At 45.8% G+C, this 21,364-nt stretch overlaps 1 protein-coding gene across 1 annotated transcript in view; it reads left to right on the top strand.

Moving 5' to 3' along the window:
- LOC310791610 (asc-type amino acid transporter 1-like) overlaps positions 1 to 21,364 on the top strand; it is a gene marked incomplete at both ends in the record, with an annotated part of 191,603 nt that overhangs the window by 37,446 nt on the left and 132,793 nt on the right. The window lies entirely within an intron of this gene.

The raw sequence follows: 21,364 nt of genomic DNA, 5'->3' as shown, positions 1-21,364 counted from the left end.
ATCTACAGGAGCCGACACTGGGCTTACGGTGGAACTGCCTCAGTGACTCCTTGGGGTACAAGCATCGCCCTACGGAGACCTCAGCTCCCACCATGAGGAATCTGTACCGGGTACTTGCCTGCCAGTACGACCCCCTTGGTTACATCGTACCATTCACCACGAGGGCTAAAGTTCTCATTCAAGACCTGTGGAAGGAGGAGATCGGCTGGGACGATCCAATCCGACCGCAAGCTCTTCTCGACAGATGGCGTTCCTGGGAACGAGAGATTCCTCAACTCATCCGCCTGGAGTTTCCCCGAGCCTATGCTCCGCCTCACGTGGATGTTTCTACGGCAACCAGGGACCTACACATCTTTTGTGATGCATCCGAGCGCGCATACGGCTCTGTTGCCTACATGCGGACTGTGGATGACCAACAGCAGGTCCACATTTCCTTTGTGCTTGCTAGGTCTCGGGTAGCTCCCAGGAAGCAGCTATCAATGCCCCGCCTTGAGCTGAGTGCTGCCCTTACAGGTGCTCAGCTCGCTGATGTACTACAAGCTGAGCTCACTGTGCCCATCCAGCGGGTTGTCTTGTGGTCCGACTCCACCACGGTTCTACACTGGATTAAGTCAGAGTCCTGTAGATATAAGGTGTTCGTGGGCACACGAGTCGCGGAGATCCAGAACCTGACTGAGCCCGACAGCTGGAGATATGTGAACTCTGCAACAAACCCGGCAGATGACATCACTCGGGGTCTGACCCTGGAGGAGTTGGCACGACCACATCGATGGCATCAAGGTCCAGAGTTCCTCTACTTGCCTGAAGATCGGTGGCCTACTATGCCATCTGCTGAGCCTGAGCCAGACGACGGTGAGCTGAGGAAGTTCGCCATCATTGGTAATGTGACCATCTCTCCTCGTCCCCAGCTTCCTGCCGTCGAAGACTTCTCTTCATGGAAAGAGCTTGTCCATGCAACAGCCAGGTCCCTTCACGGGGCGGCTGATTCCCAGACCACAGATCAGCCTTGTGAAGCAGCTGATTACCTCAACGCTGAGACGGTCCTCCTTGAACGAGCCCAGTTGGATTCATTCCCAGACGAGATAAAGGCTCTCAAGGCTGACCGGCCTCTTCCATCTGATAGTCGCCTGGGCTCTCTATCTCCGGAGTATGACAAGGCTACAGGTCTCCTCAGAGTTGGCGGTAGGCTGCGCAGAGCTGGAAACTTGGAATTGGACGCCATCCATCCAATCGTCTTGGATCCGCACCATCCCCTGACAAAGTTGCTCATCCAGGACTATGACCAGTCTCTTCTCCACCCAGGGCCAGAGAGAGTACTTGCTGATCTCAGACGGAGATTCTGGGTTCTGCGTGGTAGAGAAGCTATCCGTAAGCATCAGCACTCATGCCGAGAATGTCAGCTATGGCGAGCAAAGCCTGATCTGCCCAAGATGGCTGACCTTCCGCCCTCTCGCCTGCGCCTATACAAGCCCCCGTTCTACTCTACAGGGGTAGACTGCTTTGGGCCGTTCCACATCAAGATAGGGCGCCGGAATGAGAAGAGGTGGGGGATCGTGTACAAGTGCATGACTACGCGCTGTGTGCACCTTGACCTCCTCGAAAGTTTGGATTCCGATGCCTTCCTGATGTCCCTGAGACGCTTCGTTGCACGCCGTGGTACACCTTTCGAGCTTCTATCAGATAACGGCACAAACTTCGTCGGAGGAGATAGAGAGCTTCAGGAAGCCTTTGCCGAGATGGCACCGGGACTGAAGGAACAGTTGGCCAAGCAGAGGATCACCTTTCGCTTCAACCCGCCAAGTGCACCACACTTCGGTGGGACCTGGGAAAGGGAGGTGAAGTCAGTGAAGACGGCCCTCAAGGTCATCCTGAAAGATCAGACAGTGTCTGAGACCGTCCTCCGTACAGTCCTCATCGAAGTGGAGGGCATCATGAACGCAAAGCCATTGGGCTACCTCTCCTCAGATGTTGCGGATCCAGATCCCATTACTCCGAACATCCTCATCATGGGACGCCGTGACTCGTCCCTACCACAAGCAGTCTACGACTCCAGTGACCTCCTTGGGAAACGTCGCTGGAGGCACAGTCAAGTGCTGGCTGACCATTTTTGGTCCACCTTCATTCGCCACTACTTGCCAGGTCTGCAAGAGAGGCAGAAGTGGAGGAAGGATGGTAAAGAACTGTTAGTCGGCCAGGTGGCCCTCATCGTTGACCCGCAGCTTCCTCGAGCACTCTGGCCCGTTGGGAAAGTCACCCATACATACCCTGGAGCTGACGGCCGCGTCCGCACCGCAACTGTACAGGTGAAGGACAGAACATACCTGCGCCCTGTGTCCCGGCTGGTGCAGCTCCCGAGTCTCCCTGATACAGAGGACCCTTGAGAGACTTTCCTGGTTCTGTTTCAAAGGTCTAAGTAGACTTTTGGGGGCGGCTGTGTAGGAAAGCCTCTGTGATTAATAGGTTCCATTTATTTGACTGTTTATTTAGTTCGCCACCAGGTGGCAGTATTACAGAGTAATTTACGACAGGCATTAGGCAGGACTGCTAAGCAAAGGTTGATGGGGTCCTTGAAGCATGGTCCGGCAGCCATTTTGGACAAGCCTCAGGACTGTATGCGTGCATGAGCATAATGTAAGTCTGTTAAGTTGTTTATTTGATATATTTGCGTTTATAGCCATGCTTTACTGTATTTGAGCAAGTAAGAGAGTTTGTCTGTTCATTTCTGTTGACTCCCGCTAATTATTTACTACTATGGGAAATATGTTAATGCCTTAATTATTTCATTACCATGCTACACTGCTAGGCTAATTCAAGCTATGTCCTATAGTTTGCATTGCTTTATGTTGTTTGCTGTGTATGTTTCTGATGCTGACACACTATTGTTTTGTGATTGTTATTGCAGACCATACAAACATCCTGTGCATTACTCCTGAGTAAACCTTGAACCTCAACTTCTCCTGTGATTCTTTAATCGGAGTCACACTGCCATAGTGTTCACCGGCTCTATATCCAGCGCATCTGTGAGGCCCCCTAGACCTCTATTTCATGGATGTTATTTGAGAAATGTTTGTCATTTGCTGGCTGGCAGTGGCCCTGTTTCCACATCTACAGCACTTGATTTCCCAGAGGCACCTCATCACTACGATGACCCTTGTCCCATTGACTTACTATGGTCCCATTGACCTACTATGGTCACATTGACTTACTATGGTCCCTTGGACTTATATGGTCCTACTGCCATACTATGGTCCCATTGACTTACTATGGTCACATTGACTTACTATGGTCCCTTGGACCTACTGACTTCCTTTGGTCTCATTGACCTATTGGAGTCCCACCAACTTTGTGTGGCCTCATTGACTTAGTGGTCCCATTGACATATTGTGGTTTTTATAAATGTTTTATTGTAACAGGGAACCCTTGAAAATGAGAGCTTGCTCTCAAGGGCCTCACCCTGTATAAATAAAGGTCAAATAAAATATGGTCCCACTGACATTATGGTCCCATTCACTTATTGTGGTCCCATTGACTTCCTGTGGCCTCACTGACTTCATAAGGCCCTAATGACTGATTATGCTCCCACTGACTTACTATGGGCCCATTTATGTATCATATCATGGTCCCGCTGACTTACTGTGGTCTTATGAACTTACTATTGACTTTATCCAGCCCCATTGACTTGTTATGGTCCAAGTGACTCATTATGGTCCTATGGACTTTCTATGGTCCCATGACTTCTATGGCCACACTGACTTACTGTGGTCCCATGACTTATTATGGCCCCAATGAATTACGCTGGTACAACTGAATTATGGTCAATTTGACTTCCTGTTGTCCCATTGACTTACTACAGTAGGGTTGTAGTGACTTAATATGGTATTATTTTTGTGCCATATGACTTACTATGATCCAGCGGATAAATTGGTGTTCAGGTGTGTTTAAATCCAACCCAGTTAGCCTATATATCAGGTTTAAGGGGATACGCCAACATTTTGGGAGTTTAGGCCATTATCATATTGTCAATGGTTTTATTTTCAATCTGCGTGCCCTACAAAGAGCGGTAGACATCGCTGCTACTTAGCTAGCGCTACAACGGGGGTGACCGGTACAGCTGCATACTCCCATTCAGTTGCCTAAAATACACATTGCAACAGCGCCACAAACACTCACATTTACATGTTGTGACTCGTGTACTCACCAATTGATGAAATAATAATCCAAATTTCAGTGAAACGGTGATTTTGATAGTAAATCCACACACCGAACTAAACAGATTAGCCAAACTAAGCAAGAGTAACTCAAGTTACTTCCTTGTTTGCCATGAGGCGCTGTACACAGCGCATTTGCGAATCTAACTAACTGGATGGCTGTGCCTCACAGTGCACTGTATGCAGAGTGATGGTAAAGGTATTTATCTTGTTTATGTATGGGCAATATGGCAAATATGTGAATCTCTCAAAAAGTTGGCCTATCCCTTTAAACATTTGTCCATAGGCTGGTTGTGTTGTAAGTTGACCTGAACACATGTATGCTGGTTGTGTTGTATGTTGACCTGAACACATGTAGGCTGGTTGTGTTGTATGTTGAACTGAACACATGTAGGCTGGGTGTGTTGTATGTTGAACTGAACACATGTAGGCTGGTTGTGTTGTATGTTGAACTGAACACATGTAGGCTGATTGTGTTGTATGTTGACCTGAACACATGTAGTAGGCTGGTTGTGTTGTATGTTGAACTGCACACATGTAGGCTGGTTGTGTTGTATGTTGACCTGAACACATGTAGACTGGTTGTGTTGTATGTTGAACTCAACACATGTAGGCTGGTTGTGTTGTATGTTGAACTGAACACATGTAGGCTGGTTGTGTTGTATGTTGACCTGAACACATGTAGACTGATTGTGTTGTATGTTGAACTGAACACATGTAGGCTGATTGTGTTGTATGTTGAACTGAACACATGTAGGCTGGTTGTGTTGTATGTTGAACTGAACACATGTAGGTTTGGGCCAGTGCCCTTTTAAACATGAAGCAAAAATAGCAGGTTGGAGGAGGGACTGCACTTTCTGTCCTGTCCCAGTGCTGTGCATGCTGGGATTTTCCCCTGCATTAAATCCACAAAGGAGACGCACACACTCCAAACTAATGGTGCATTCCAGTTGTACTGGGAACTAGGAATTTCACAGTTGAATGACGTCACACCCAGTAAAACAGTCGCAAAAGCAGCCAGGGTTAGCTCTAGCCAGGTCAATGCATTACGCAGTATTTTGCACATACAAACACGGTAGCAAGATAGATACAATGTAGACAGTACCGTGTGTACAAGTGATTTAATTAGACAAATAAGACAGAAGTACTAATAAACTACTATTACTACCGTTTTCACTACTGTTGAAGCACGGAGCTGCCATTTTGGATTTTGAGTTCAGAGCAGGAAAACCCAGTTCAGGTAACTCACGGGGGCGTTCCCGTGAAGTGAGCTGGTAAATTCCTAGTTCCCAGAACAACTGGAAGGCGGCATAAGATGGCTACAAACACGTGGTTCCTGTGCCGGGTCCAGGTGCCCGTTAGCTCAGTTCAGATGTGTAAATACTGTGTAAACAACAAACTGTTGAAAACGCGTCAGGGACTCATGGAAAGTCACATTCCTCAGACGTGTTGGGATACATTTACATACTGTACCAGTTATGATGATGTTATTGGTGTCATTCTGTTTTGTAAAAGAGTGTGAAAATGTAAATGGATAACAATGTAATAGCATATTAAATCAACTGAGAATCAGCAAGACTTGTCTTTGTATGTACACCAAACGATTGAGATGACGGGAGCGCGCCACAACTCCAGCAAAACGCTCATGGTCTCATTCCCACATTGGACATTTGTCTACGACAGCTAGTGAACTCCTAGCCTGGTAAACCATCCGCTCACGTCAACTCACTTTTCTTTTTTGTTTTTCTTTCTGCGGGACCGGGGCTGCAGGTGTTTTCAGAAATTCCATAGTGCACCAATCAGGGAGCCGTCTCGTAGTTGACATCGTAACCGGCCAATCATCGGCAAAGCAGTAATGGCTGCTCCCAGGGCTTTGCGGCTCGAGCAGTAACATCAACGTTCGTCAAGTTTAGACAGCGATAAGTGCAGTTATGGTAGAAATAGACTCAATAACAACAATGACACAACAACAGGACACAGGAGTATGCAACAGCGGAGTTTCTACGTTTTTACTGATCTTCCAAGTGGATTTTGGATTTTGATTTAACTGATTGGCTTAAGGACTGGATTTGGCGACACTGATTGGCTGAAGGAGTTGTCTATCAAGGCAAGTACTCACACCCACTGAAATAACTCCAAATTCCAATCATGGAAGTTTGAAACCCTCATTAGTGTTTTGCTTGCACCTGTGTTTATCCTGCCTTTTTGACACAAAATGGCCCCCATGAGAAGGGTCTATTGTTGAATCACGCATGCGTTTGTGTTGAGCAGCAGCAGGCAGCTGAATGAAGCCTGTGAGTGACACAGGTGAATGTAATCACCTGTTCAGGTAGGATTCTGATTGAATGATGATGTGTGGCTGCGATGGAAGTCACACAGATGTTAATGTCTTGGGAAGTTAAATTGCTCCAACTACACTGTAACACCCAGGACACATCCTGCGTGAGCAGCAGCATGTGTTTGGTGGAACCTGTTGGTTTTCATTTCGGCGGCCATGTTAGCAGGTTAGAGTAGCCACACACAGCCTTATATATGTATATAGGCCTACAGCCTGTATGTACACATGCATGTACAGCCTTATATATATATATATATATATATATATATATAAACACAGTATATATATATATATACACACAGTATATATATATATATATATATATATATATATATATATATATATATATATATATATATATATATTGTAACGTTCCTGGTAACTCATGAGGCAGAGGCTTCTTGCTGGTACAGGGTTCTTTATTATCAGTTAGCCATATTTACAACTCTCAGCGGTTGTCACGCTCATAGCTAGCAGCTTCCCCTCTAGGCAGTATCTGGAGACTGACCGCGCATGCTCAGTCTCCCCCGGAAGTATCCCCATAGCATAGTGTTCCCCAATATAACACTCCCACACATCAGTTCCTACCCGCAGTTGAGACACTTCTATTGCTCACCAAGTATGTGTAACACTGATTCGCTACATACTCCCCGCCCAACAATAAGTCAACGCCCACGTTGACACCACACCCACACATCCCCCTGTACCAAAACACACCCAAACATCTTTCTTTTCTTATTAACAGCTTCTTTGTTTTTTAACCCAATTTTATGTCACCACATTTTGTTTCACTCTCATGCTTTTCCCACATCTCCTCCCCCACAATATCTCATGCCATGCACATCATTTACTTTCTGTTACAACATTTCCAACCACCATCTCCTCTTTTTTTTTTTTTTTTTTTTTTTTTTTGCTCAAAGTCCCCCAAGTGTCCCATTAAACACAGTCCTCACACTCCCTGTAGTATCTCCACACGTCCTCCTCGTGTCCGGCCCAGTAGAAAAGTGCACTAACATTGCGGAGCATCTTCTCAGGCTCGTCATGTCCCGTACGGCCCCTGTGCGCCCACCGCACAACCAACCCCCGCAAGTATCTGGGCACAACCGTCTGCCTCCCCTCAAACCCGTGCCCTGTTCTCCCCAACAGCCCATCTTCATCCAGCCGCAGGTCGGAAAACATGTTCCACAGTTCTTTCGTGGCACCGGAAAACATGTGAGTCTCCTCCACGGGGGGCCGGCGTCCGGCCGCCACCCACGCAAGCACCGGACCGATCTCCGCGTCCTCCGCCTGCCTGCGTTTAAACTCCCCCACGTCGACATCCATGATGGTCATGTCGTCGTCCTCCAGGTCCACATCTGCACAGCCCCCCTCGTCTTGCCCTCGCTCGTCCTCCCGTCCCCCTCCCCCAGGGGGCGGCGTGTTCAGGACAGCAGGGGGAACACAACAGGCCTCGATCTCCACCTCGGCTTTCCGCCCAGCAATCGTGGGGCCCGCAGTGCAGTTTCTGGCCAAGTGCTCAGGCGAACGGCACGTCCAGCAGAGTCTCACCTGCCCACCGCCCGCACGTCTCTCCTCTCCCGCCGTCCCCCGGTCCCCGACAGCCCCTCGACACTCTCTGGCCAGGTGTCCTGGTCTCCCACATGTCCAACACAGTCTCCCCTGCGGCTCCGCGCGGGGCCCGGGCTCAACTGTGACGCGGTATACAGTGATGTTGTTAACGTTAGGCCGCTCCCCTGGAACGGTGGGAGGGTGGCCCATCTGGACTACTGGCCCCCCTGCAAATGTCAATGTGCTTTTTCCTAGGTCTACTGTGCATTTGTTCAGTGTTAAGTAGTCTTCCCCCAGGATGCAGGGCCCCGCCATTTCTACCACCCACACCGGAAAGTCCACTGTCTGTCCCCCCACTGTTATCATTACGTGTCCCCTCCCCTTCATTGGCATCAACTCACCGGATACTGTTCTTAGCAGCTGTGCCGCTGGCTGCTCCAGGCGCGTCCCCTCGGGCATCATGTTGACGTTCACCAGCGTTGCCGTACACCCCGTGTCCACCAGGGCGGCGCAGTATCTCCCCTGTAGGTAGACTGGAACATGGCAGCCGTTCATCGCGCGCGGCCCGCTCTGCATGTTGACAGCTCCGGCGATGTCGTCTACTTCGGGGCACGACGGAGCCCCACCTCCCCATTGCTGTCGATGGGCTCCCTCCCGCGATGACGTGGCTACGGGGAATATGACATCGGGGACCCATCTCGCCCCTTCTAGACGGGCCCCGTGTCGTTTCCCTGGTTCCACGCTCCTCCGCGGCACTCTCTGGCCCGATGTCCGGGGCGTCCACAGGTCCAGCAGTGCATGGCCCCGGGCCCCCTGGGCCAGGTTTTGTCTCGTGGGGTGGGCTGCAGGGTCGCGCTTCGGAGCAGTTGTTCTTTCAACTGCTGCACCGACTCGGACAGTTCTCTCACCATGTTGCCTTGTTTCGTCAACGCCATCTTCCATGCTGGCTCTTCTTGCAGCGGGCTCTCCGCCGCCATTCCCACCACGAGGGCGGCTCCCCCCGCGTCGCTGTCCATGGCCCAGCCCTCCACTGTCTCTCTTTCCAACGCCAGCTCCAGCGCTACTCCTAGTGTCTTTGGCCGTTGCAGCATTACTTGATCTCTTAGGCCTCGCGGCGCGATTGCCTGGATGAAGTAATTTCGGGCTAACTCATCCCGTGATTCTGGCGGCAGCCGGCTGTATACGCGCCGGCTGAGGATCTCCATGTCTGTAGCCAGCGCCCGCAGCGACTCCCCTGGTCGTCTACGCCTGTTACACAGTTCCGCGGCCATGATGCCTTCCTCTTTGCACTGTCCAAACTGCCTCCTCAGGGCCGCCATCACAACGTCTAAGTCTTTTGTATCTGCCATTGCCGCCACACATGTTATAGCTTCGCCCTCGAGTGACATCACCAAGTGACTGGCTCTCTCTTCCCTCGACCAGCCATTCATGTCCGCTGCTACGTTAAATATTATGCAATATGGCTCCCACTCGCCTTTACCGTTGAATTTTGGCGGGGTGATTTCCTTTCTTCCTCGCCGCCCGCTGTCCTTTGTCGCCTCAACCCGTGTCCCGTCTTTGTCCTCGGCCCGCAGGCTAGCTCCGCTGGGCTGTGGCACAGCCTCCATGGCTACGGCGACAATGTCGTCTGGCTCGGCCTTCACTCCTCTTCGGACCCCTGGCTGTCTGCCTCGGCTCTTTCCCTTCCCGCTTCCTGCTTGATTCTTCTCCGCTCTTTCTTCAGGAACTTGTTCACCATCTCGCCGACTACGGAGGCAATATTCACCGCTTAACTTCTGACACCAATTGTAACGTTCCTGGTAACTCATGAGGCAGAGGCTTCTTGCTGGTACAGGGTTCTTTATTATCAGTTAGCCATATTTACAACTCTCAGCGGTTGTCACGCTCATAGCTAGCAGCTTCCCCTCTAGGCAGTATCTGGAGACTGACCGCGCATGCTCAGTCTCCCCCGGAAGTATCCCCATAGCATAGTGTTCCCCAATATAACACTCCCACACATCAGTTCCTACCCGCAGTTGAGACACTTCTATTGCTCACCAAGTATGTGTAACACTGATTCGCTACAATATATATACACAGTATATATATATAGGGATGTCCCGATATCACTTTTTTGCTGACCGAGTATGAGTACTGGCATCTGGGTACTTGCCAATACCGAATACCGATATGGAGTGTTAATTGGGTTGACAACGTTGTTTTCTTTATCCCTTATGGTTAATTAAAAGATAACTTTTCAAGATTATGGGTTTTAGTCATTTTCTTTAGTATATATCTGCAGAAGTAGGCCTACCTAGTTTTCACAAGACCACACAAATTTCGCATAATGGCTATACTCGATTGTCTCTTCTCTTGATGCCTTATAATCAAAAGTTTCCGATTGAATAAGGAAATAAGGTTTCCCATTAAATAAAGAAGTATGCTATGAATCAACCATTTGAACCACATATCTGTGCATTTCCTTTGTATTTGTTCTGCTGGTCTATTTTCATTCAAACATTAAACTAGAGGTAGAGGTTCCTCATGTTCTTATGTTCATTATGTTCATAGTTAGATTACTACTTTAATGTTTATTGTAAAAACGAACTTTATCGTGCTTTTATTTTGAAGGAAAAACAAATAAACCGGAAGTGAAATTGTAAAAATTGTCGCTAATTTCACATACATTAACGTTTAGGCCTTACGTTCCACTTTTAAAACGTTAAACTTTAAGGCAGTATGGATTACGGGACACGTAGCACGTATTACAGCGATCTGGTAAGCCTTTGCTTGTTCCACAGCACTGTGTTGTCTGGTAGAAGAGCAACTAATGTTAACCTGTAAATTGAACAGAAAGTGTTCGAACTTGTTGCAGGCTACGCGGCTAACTGCTAGTAGTCAGACGCAGTCAGACCTCAGACAGTGAATGGGCGAGTGATGCGGTGCAGGCATCAGCTGATTACTGACCTGATAGCTTTTTATTTCTCCTCACAAAGCGCTCCAGGCAGAGATGCAAACAAACACACTGTCATACGGTACGTGCACATCATGAAGCGCTCGGCGGCTTGCCTGCTGAAAAAGCCGCTTTGACGCTGCATCTTGATAGGCTGTCTTGCTCTATTTCCGTGTCTGATTGGTCCATTTACCTCGCGCCCCCTGCCGCTGGAACCGCCCACAGCGTTTCACGCTCTGGGACAGATTAACGCTGTGGGCGGTTCCAGCGGCAGGGGGCGCGAGGTAAATGGACCAATCAGACACGGAAATAGAGCAAGACAGCCTATCAAGATGCAGCGTCAAAGCGGATTTTTCAGCAGGCAAGCCGCCGAGCGCTTCATGATGTGCACGTACCAATAGTGAACACTACAGCCAAGCTTCTAGGTGTAAAGTGGTATCGGGCGCGTGGCTGTGTCAGTATCGAGTGTGTACGAGTACAGCAAATAATTAAATAAATAAATACTGAGGCGGGCATTTATTTTTCAAAACGTGTAGCGACATCCGGCCAGTAAAAGGGATCGATGTCTATATGGGACTTGGCTTTTAATTGAAGTTTTATAGTATTAACAGACTGACTGTTTATTTCTTCAATTTCATCATAACACATCTTGTTTCAGCCATCTTGTTTCAGAATAGGATTTGAATGAATAGATGTCACACATGAGCTTTCTATTTCAATAGAAACTGAATCAAACTAAATACACACTTACACTTCCTCAGGCCTGGTTTCAACCACCGCACTGCATCATGGTCCACACTGTGGGGGAGGGGGGTAAATAAAGTCAGACAGCATCATCTCTTTGATCATGAACAAATAACCTTCATAAACTTCCATAGCAGTGATTTTCCAGACGCTGTGATTCATATCCTCCATTCAACATCAAACAATATTCCTCAGCTTCAACTTTATGAATCAGTCAATGGGCCTGTTTGGATAGCTCTACTCAGCGTACTTTTGATACTCAAATTGAAGAGGTAGTGTGTTCATACTGTACAGTATATTAATTTTGTGTAGGCGAGATATTCACAAGAATTTCTGAGTACAGACCGGGGCTTACTCAATATACTCATCTCCCCCATAATGCATTGTCCAACACGGTATATTTTTTACATTTTTCACACACTATTTCATCATTAAATTCACTTCTGTGGGGGGGGGGGGGGGGGTTGGCACCTTCTGTGTCGCAATTTTGTTAGGGCACAAGACCACATGCCAGGACACAAAGGCAATTGTTTTATTGACATCATGAGGAGTGATTTTTCTGAAATGTGTGTTAAAATGAGCCAATGACACATCCTTTGCATAAGGCAGGTTACATTAGCAGGTTGGTAGCAGGGCACTGCCAAGGTGGCCTTAGGGATCTCAGGGCATCACAGCCAGTGGGAGGGGCTTAATTCCCACCATGCTTGGCCCCGTTAGATAACTGCAACTGTAAATGTATAACATTAACATGGTATTGCTGTGCATTTCTTCAAGGGACTAGACTGATCTGATGACACCGACCGAGCGGCGAGCACCATGGAGGCTAACGTTATGGAGACCCAACAGGCACAATGCTGTCATATATTATTTTTAAAGTGTCGTAACATTAATCTGCATGTGGCTCATTAGTTGTTACTCGTATGCTCTTCTGAGACGTTTAAAGTTAAGTACATATAGCTGATGAGTTTAGTCATTAACCCGGGATCATTGCAATAACATATCAGCCAAAACGCTGCTACACAATATAATGATTTACTATTTAACGTTAATGGCTGGTGAATTTGAAGGTACCGTAATCTGTCAGTGCAATGTTAGATTTTGTACACCATTTCAGCAAGCACACTGATGATGGCCGGACGGTCGAAAACGTTCTGTGCCAAAGAACATTAAAGCTATTTATTGCATTCGAGTGCGGTCCCCACTTCTCCTTTCTTCCATTAAGTCTTTTTGGGACGACGCACCAGTCTGAGCGCAGTGGTAACTATGATTTTCACGCTTGACCAGAGGATATTGTTATTATGTGCTTGCTTTTGTCAGAATAAACAGAGATTGCCTCCAAAGAGATCCAATTGTGTTATTGTTGTTGTATAATGTGCTAAATCATGTGACGTTACATCTGAATCATGTATCACATGCAGATGTGGAGCTCATTCTCTGTTGTCTGGTCAGAGGCACGGTTTGATCAAAGATGTTCATGTTGAGTGAACGCCAAACAGCTGACTCTGACCAGTCCTTGACCAGAAGATGTTAAAGGTAGGGATGCACCGATCCACATCCGATCCGATTCCGATATACTATGTCCGGCAGCTCTCCCTGTGGAAAACCCTGTGGAAACTGGCCTTATTTATCCATGCTGGCCAGCAGCTCTCCCTGTGGAAACAAGTTGTCGGCTGCTGACAATGTGTTCAGCTTGACAGCTTGATTTGAATTTCTATTCATTTTTCTAATTTCTATTTTGCTCCACTCAGCTCAGCTCTGCCTGGTGCAGCTAGTCCAGCTGGACCCACTCAGCTCAGCTCTGCCTGGTGCAGCTAGTCCAGCTGGACACACTCAGCTCAGCTCTGCCTGGTGCAGCTAGTCCAGCTGGACCCACTCAGCTCAGCCCTGCCTGGTGATAGCTAGTCCAGCTGGATGGTGGTTCGACTCATTACATTTACATTACATTACGTCATTTGGCAGACGCTTTTATCCAAAGCAACTTACAATAACACATTTTTGTCAGCAATAGAGCAATCAACTATGCAACACAGTCTGTGACAACTACAACATCTGAAGGAATAGTGGTAAAGTTAAGTTCGTATTTTTTTTCCACTTTTTTTTTTTGAGAGAGAAAGAAGTTAGTTCAAGAAGGGCCCAGATGGAGCATGAAAAAGTGTGTCTTTAGTCTTTTCCGAAAGACTAAAGACACACTCAAGTCATGTCACTCACACCTCCAGGCAGGGCTTGCTTGTTTATCCACATTTACCAGTGTGTTGGGAAATTTATACATTTTACAATTTACCCTTATTTAGACACATCTACCATTCTCAGCCTGTATAAAATGATAAAAAACCTACAAATGCTGCAAAAAATGTGTGTGACTCTCAGTCTTCTAGCAGATGTTCCCTCTCCATACCTGAGTCTCCACTGTCCAGCAGACAGCAGCTCCTCTCCTGAGGCTCCTGGATGATTGTAGCTCAGGTCCAGCTCTCTCAGATGGGGGGGGGTTGGAGCTGAGAGCTGAGGCCAGAGAAGCACAGCCAACCTCTGTGAGCAGACAGCCTGACAGCCTGCACGCACGTACGTACGTACGTACACACACACACGCACACGCACACGCACACGCACACGCACACGCACACACACACACACACACACACACAGGAAAACACACATAGGTTAGGTTAGGTTAAGTTTATTTGATATGGACATCACAGAGCATTGGAGATGTAACATACATGTATGCACAGATACACAGTGTTAAGTGTTCATAGCGGAACGCTAATTTTCAACACCTGTCCACAGGCGACTCCTACACCAAAACACAACCCAAGAGGACATACCCAAAAAGAAGCAAAATCAAATATAAAAAAACACAAGAGTAAAGCTATACATACAAATGTATTGACTAGAAAGTCACTATACAGAAAGTCACTAAAATACACCCCAGAGGACATACCCGAAAAGAAACATAATCAAATATAAAACCACATGAGGAAAGCTATACATACAAATATTCAAGGATGTACATACAATACAGTACACACAATGTACACTAGGGCTGGGCGATATGGCCTCTAAAGAATGTCGTGATGTTTTTCGGCTATATCGCGATACACGATATATCTCGATATTTTTGAAATCTCTCATAAATGCTCAATTTAACCCTTCATACACATTTTGACCAATGGATTTCCATTACTTTTCCATAAGTTCTTAACCTGTATTTTATGCACACCTGGGGTAAAAAAGAAGGTGGTGCTGTCGTCCTCGACAGCACCCTATCATTCCATTCCCACATCAACAACACCATCCGGTCCGCCTACTTCCACCTTCGCAACATCAACCGCCTCCGCCCTTCACTCACTCCCAACAGCGCCGCAATCCTGGTCCACTCCTTCGTCACCTCCCGCCTGGATTACTGCAACTCCCTTCTCTTTGGCCTCCCCCACAAACTCCTCCATAAGCTTCAACTGGTCCAGAATGCTGCTGCCCGTATCATCACCAGAACCCCTGTCACCAGTCACCTCACCCCCATTCTACACCAACTCCACTGGCTCCCCATCAAACTACGCATAGACTATAAAATCCTCCTCCATACTTTCAAGGCCATCCACAACCTCGCCCTCCCATACCTGTCCGACCTCCTCCACCTCAACATTCCCACCCGGTCCCTCAGGTCTGCCTCCTCCATCAACCTCACTGTCCCCCCTGCCCGTCTGTCCACCATGGGGGCAAGAGCATTCAGCCACTCTGCCCCTCGCCTCTGGAACTCCCTCCCCCCCGACATCAGGAACATCGACGCCATCAATTCATTCAAAACAAACCTCAAAACACACCTGTTTAGGCAGGCGTATGTCTGAGACACATCTCCCGCTGGTTGCTCTGCTGCAAGCTCTGTGCTTTTTTTCTGTCATGTAATTTAACTGTTTTGATTGTATTTTTGTAACTGTTTTTACTTGTTGTACGGCGACCTTGAGTGCCGTGAAAGGCGCCTTATAAAATAAATGTATTATTATTATTATTATTATTATTATGTAGTGAGCAAAGATGGATGATTTAATATTCCATAGCTCTGACCTAAGCAAATCTGACATCACTATTGTGATATAATATGATTGTTTTAGTAAAGTGTATCACTCAATAGCCAATACAAAAAATAATGGCTTTTATAGAACCGAAAGCCTAGCTGCTTTGTCTGCCGATAACACATAAAAGGCAATTTAGACTCTTATTGGCATGACGGCAACATATAAGCTGTCTGAATTTTGCATTGGGGCCAGTTCTATAGTGAGGCATGGAAAGCCTCACTATACGCCATCATATCTGTGTCGTCTCACTTTTGACTGAAAAATGATGCCTCTAGATTAAAGAAAAGACACTATGTGATGATGTTGACTTTTATGTAAATGTGCGCATTCGTTTTCCTTATAGATTACGTTTAGATTATAGACTACGTTAGCTTCACGTTACCTTGCATTAAGGTGACCAGATTTCTCAAATGAAAATCGGGGACATTTTCTGGTCCGCTAGCGGGGCCCAGGGGGGGCCCAGGCGGCTTTTAGAAAATTGTGTACATTTTACAGTAAAATGCATAAATCTGGTGCACTTTGAGAGCAAAAGTAAGAGGCTAGATCTATGAAGAACTTTGTGATTTTGAAACAATTGAAAAAGAAGCAGTTTACAATGGTTACTAGTTATCTGGCACAATTTACCACAAATTAGACAGCCTAGGTCATTCATGGGAAATAGGCTACTGGTGTATTGTGAAGAGTGGCAGGAAGAGAGGGACAACTTCTCTCTTTGACCTCACCAACTGGTGGATAATTTATTTACACAAAACAAAAACATTACAGTAGTGATTTATTACCTCAGTAAACACTTTCCTTGAGTTTAGGGTGTCGCTCACCAGTTTCAAGTATTCAATGGCCACATGACCATATTAACTGCTAATTTAATATTAAATGCTGACAAAATAATTTAAAAAATCATGTTAATACTAAAAGGCAATTTTAATGATTAAAATTGTAATCTAGAGATAAATATGACCTATTGTGTTTAAGCAAACCAGGGGTTATCAAAGTTTTGATGGCTGAAGGCCAATTTAGGGAACAGTAGGCTAATGACTAGATAACAATGATCCATCGCCAATCATGTTAAAAATTGTCATTTTTTTCAATGGAGTTTGGTGTACATAAAAACGTTACTGACTTCTCTGCAAAAACGTTTTGAGTTAGTTACTGCACTTACTTACCAGATAGTTTTACTGTACTATTCAAAACAACTGGGATGGATAACCCGCTGAATGGGGTCCGGTAAACAAGGACGGTAGCAAAAGCAGAAGCAGACTCCGCCTCTCGTTCGCCACCTCTGGGGCTTCAGTTGCGTGCGGCTGGGTCCTGGGAAAACCACGGCACGGGCAGAGGGAGGAGATCTACTCTGTGATCTACTCTGTCACACACAGCCAGCACTTTGCACAACGTGCACAATGACAGGCTTTGGTGGTGCCGCAAATGCTCTGTTATAGAGTTTCTTGCCAGTATTATTATTTGACTTTGTGGCCAAAATCGGGGACATTTTCGGGGACAGCTCCAGCCGGGGACAGAGCACCGAAATCGGGGACTGTCCCTGAAAATCGGGGACGTCTGGTCACCCTACCTTGCATGTAACGTTAGCGTTAGTTGCTTTTGGAGACACAAACCCTGGACGTTTCATTTTGAGTAATTTGAGTATAATGTGTGACAATTATACTCGAATGTTCGCGATATAGTCATTTCTACATCTCACGTGGCACAAGCCGCGATGCATCGAGTATATTCGAGATATCGCCCAGCCCTAATGTACACACAATACAGACATAATACACAAAGTACCACCAGAGGTCTACAAGAGTATTAAGTGTGAGAACACAGTTGTTTCTCTAGCATAAGGTTTATTTTCAGATGTGGAGGGAAGTCAGATTTGAGCTCAAATCCAAGATGGCTGCCATTCCCCCGGGTCTAATCTACAAATGTGCTTATAACACTTGTGCACTCCTTGTATAAAAAGCATGAGATTTCTCACGTAGTGAGTGAATACCATAAGGTTTATTGTCAGATGTGGAAGGAAGTCAGATTTGACCTCAAATACAAGATGGCCGTCATTCCTCCCTAGTCTAATGTTCAAGTGTGCTCATACCAGGATAACACTTTCACAAATCTTAAAGTATTTCTTGGTGAGAGTGTAGGGTGCCCTTGGTAATCTAGTCCAGATTTGAAAGGCCTAAGTGTAATGGTCTTTGAACTAGACCTGGTTTTATGCGGTCTAGATGGGCAAAAACAATGAAATCTTCCATTTTCCATTTTCGTTCGTTCGTTAGTTCTTGATCATGGGATAGCTCAGGGCTTGTGCCCTTTTCTATCCATAGGCAACTGGTGGATTGGATGGATTGATATGGAGCCGATGGATGTGGAGCTGTGGGAGGAGCCATAGGAGGCGGAGATCGGGGGAGGAGCCGACTGGTATCATGGCAGCATTTTTTCTTTTCTTTTTTTATAAGAAATAAAAGAGAATCAAATAAGAAAAATAAGAAAAAATAAATAAAAACAGAATAAAATAAAATAGACATGGAAAAAGTAATGTATTTTGAACTGGACCTGGTTGTATGTGGTCTAGATGGGGAAAAACTATGAAATCTCAGTGAAACCACCTATTATTTTGCTTTTCACAAATGGGATAAAAGTTTCACAAATCAGATAGTGAGTGAATACCATAAGGTTTATTTTCAGATGTGGGGGGAAGTCAGATTTGACCTTAAATCCAAGATGGCCGCTATTTCCTCGGATCTAATGTACAAATTTGCTTATAACAATAATTGTGCACTTTTTCAAGTGTACAAGTGCTAGTAACATAGTTACTTAAACCCATTCAACCTCTTAATAAACAATATAGGTGATTAGTTTCTTTAATGTCCATTATGGTGTAACAAAGTCCAATTCTTTGCATGGCAGCCACCTGGCAGCTGAAAGGCCTTCAGCTGAGAGCACCAACTGAAGCTCGCTGCCACTGTAAATATTAATTTGAGTATATGAACCACAAAAAAAAATGTAATGTAACTGCTGACCAGTTGCTGCTGTATTGTCTTCCAGGAGGATCTGTTGTTGAACGTGTTCAATGTGACTTTTCAGGTTGTTTTCTCCTCATTCAAACTCTAAGTCCAATATTCTGTCAGTAAAAACGTGTTTTAAATAAAATTTGACAGATCTTCTATTCAACTTTTATTCAGGAGGAAAATTAAACTTAGAGAAATAGTGATTTTGCATAGTTATGAAAGTCAACACTGCCTGATATGAACATTTGTATTGTAACATTTTCAGCGTCATCACTCAACACTAATAGTTTATCATTTATTTATTTTGAATCTAACCCTCTAAAAACAGATCATAGCTCTCAGTGGAAACTCTTTGATTAAAACCAGCTACATGTTGGATGTTCTCATTAATAAACTGCTTTGAACGAGCGCATATTGAAGCTATGGCTGAAGATAATAAGGCACCCCTCCCATCCAGCCAATGCTCTCTTTGCCCCCCTTCCTTCGGGAAGAAGGGTACGCAGCATCAAATGCCGACCCACTCGTCTGCGTAACAGCTCGTACCCTGAAGCAGTGAGGGCCCTTAACTCCTCCTCAGTTCAGTTCACCACCCCAATTTAATTTGACCCCCTATTCTTTTAATGCACCAGACACTTTAATGCATTGTGCACTTTTTTTTGTTGCACTAGCCGCCTGTGCCTACAATGCACTGTACACTGTATTGCATACTGTTTTGCATTTTGCAGTTGTTTTTGATTGCATGTTCCTCTACTTTTTATACATTGCAGCAGACGTGTAGTTGTATTGTCTGTCTCTCATGGTCTGTTACTGTGATTGTTTTGTCTGTTTGAGCATGCCAAGACAAATTCCAATAAATTTTGGTTGATATGGCAATAAAACTATTGAATCTTGAATCTTGAATCTTGAAATCACTTATAATACAAAAAAAACCTGTCTCTAATATTTGCGTTTTCATTTCAGTTCTGCACTCAATTTAACATATTGTGACAAGTCCTTTGCTTCAGGTTTCACCAACAGAGGCAGTGTGGAGAGAAATAATGAAATATTCTCTCAGCGGAGAGAGAGTAGAGCTGAAAGATGGTTTCTCAGCTGGTTTAAAAAATCACTTCAGCGGGAAAATGAGGGTTCACATATTTTCTTTGACATTCATGTGCAGAGCAGATTTTTTTTCTGACCCCCCCCCTTCCCCTTCCCCCCATTTTTCTCCCCAATTGTAATTGGCCAATTCCCCCTGCTGCTCTAGTGGCTGCCCCGGTCACTGCTCCACCCTCTTCCAATCTGGAGAGAGCCAAGACTAGCGCCATGCTTCCTCTGACACACATGCACATTTGCCAGCCACTTCTTTTCACCTGACAAGGGAGTTTCACCGGCAGGACGTAGCACGTGGGAGGATCACGTTATTCCCACCAGTTTCCTTCCCCTCGAACAGGCGTCCCGACCGACCAGAGGAGGCGCGAGTGCAGCGACCAGGATACATACCCCAATCCAGCTTCCCACCCTCAGGCACAGCCAATCGTGCCTGTATGGACGCCCGACCAAGCCGGAGGTAACACGTGGATGCGACCCTCGTGTTGGCAGGGAATCTACCGCTACACTACCCGGACGCCCATGTAGAACATAATTTAAATGGTCTGTTGAACAGTAACAATGATCCTGACCTGAGAGTCTCCAGTTTACAGTGTGGACTCCGAAGTCCCTCTGAGAGCAGCATCAGTCCGGTATCCTGGAAGTCATTGTTGCTCAGGTCCAGCTCTCTCAGACTAGAGGCATGTGAGCTGAGAACTGAGGCCAGAGCTTCACAGCTTCTCTCTGACAGCTGACAGACACTCAGCCTGAAGGACAAGAAGACATGTTATTCTCTTATATTGTGTCATTATTGTATTATTTGTACTGACAAGACTTTATTGATGAGGCTAACTGACCCTTATATTTAATGTCATTATTGTATTATTTGTACTGATAAAACTTTATTGATGAGGCTAACTGACCAATAATGTCATTATTGTATTATTTCTACTGACAGACTTTATTGGTGAGGCCTGGTCTAAAGCAGGTCCAGTGTGTTTGCATGGTGCTGTATACTAAGCAGACTGGAGCACTAACACTGACAGGGAAACTGGTTTGATTCCCACTGGGTCGCACATGCTAACCATGTATTCACACATGGTGCTGTAAGCTGATTGGATAAATAAATGCTCCAAATTGCACATGCTTTGTTACGCTGCACATTGAGCTATAAAAACAAACTAAAAAAGTGGATATAAATTATGAAACACTTTAAAAGCAAATGGATTTAAATAATATAAAATACAAACATGAGAAACAAGATGAAGAAGTCAGGAGAGACAAAACATGTGACACAAAATGAGACAAAAGCAAGTCAATCAAAGTTTATTTTCGAATGAGTTTTAAAGATGAGAGTGACTCTGGAGCCTAAGTACCTCAGAAAGGCTTTCCACTGAGGACTAACATGAAACCACCTTCAGTATTGAGTCTGGAGGAAAGTCACGACCTAGAAATCTCAG

The sequence above is a fragment of the Poromitra crassiceps genome, assembly GCF_964638095.1.
Source record: "Poromitra crassiceps genome assembly, chromosome: 16".
Taxonomy (NCBI): domain Eukaryota; kingdom Metazoa; phylum Chordata; class Actinopteri; order Beryciformes; family Melamphaidae; genus Poromitra; species Poromitra crassiceps.
The sequence above is the reverse complement of the archived record's forward strand: the minus strand, read 5'-3'. Positions and strand labels throughout refer to the sequence as shown.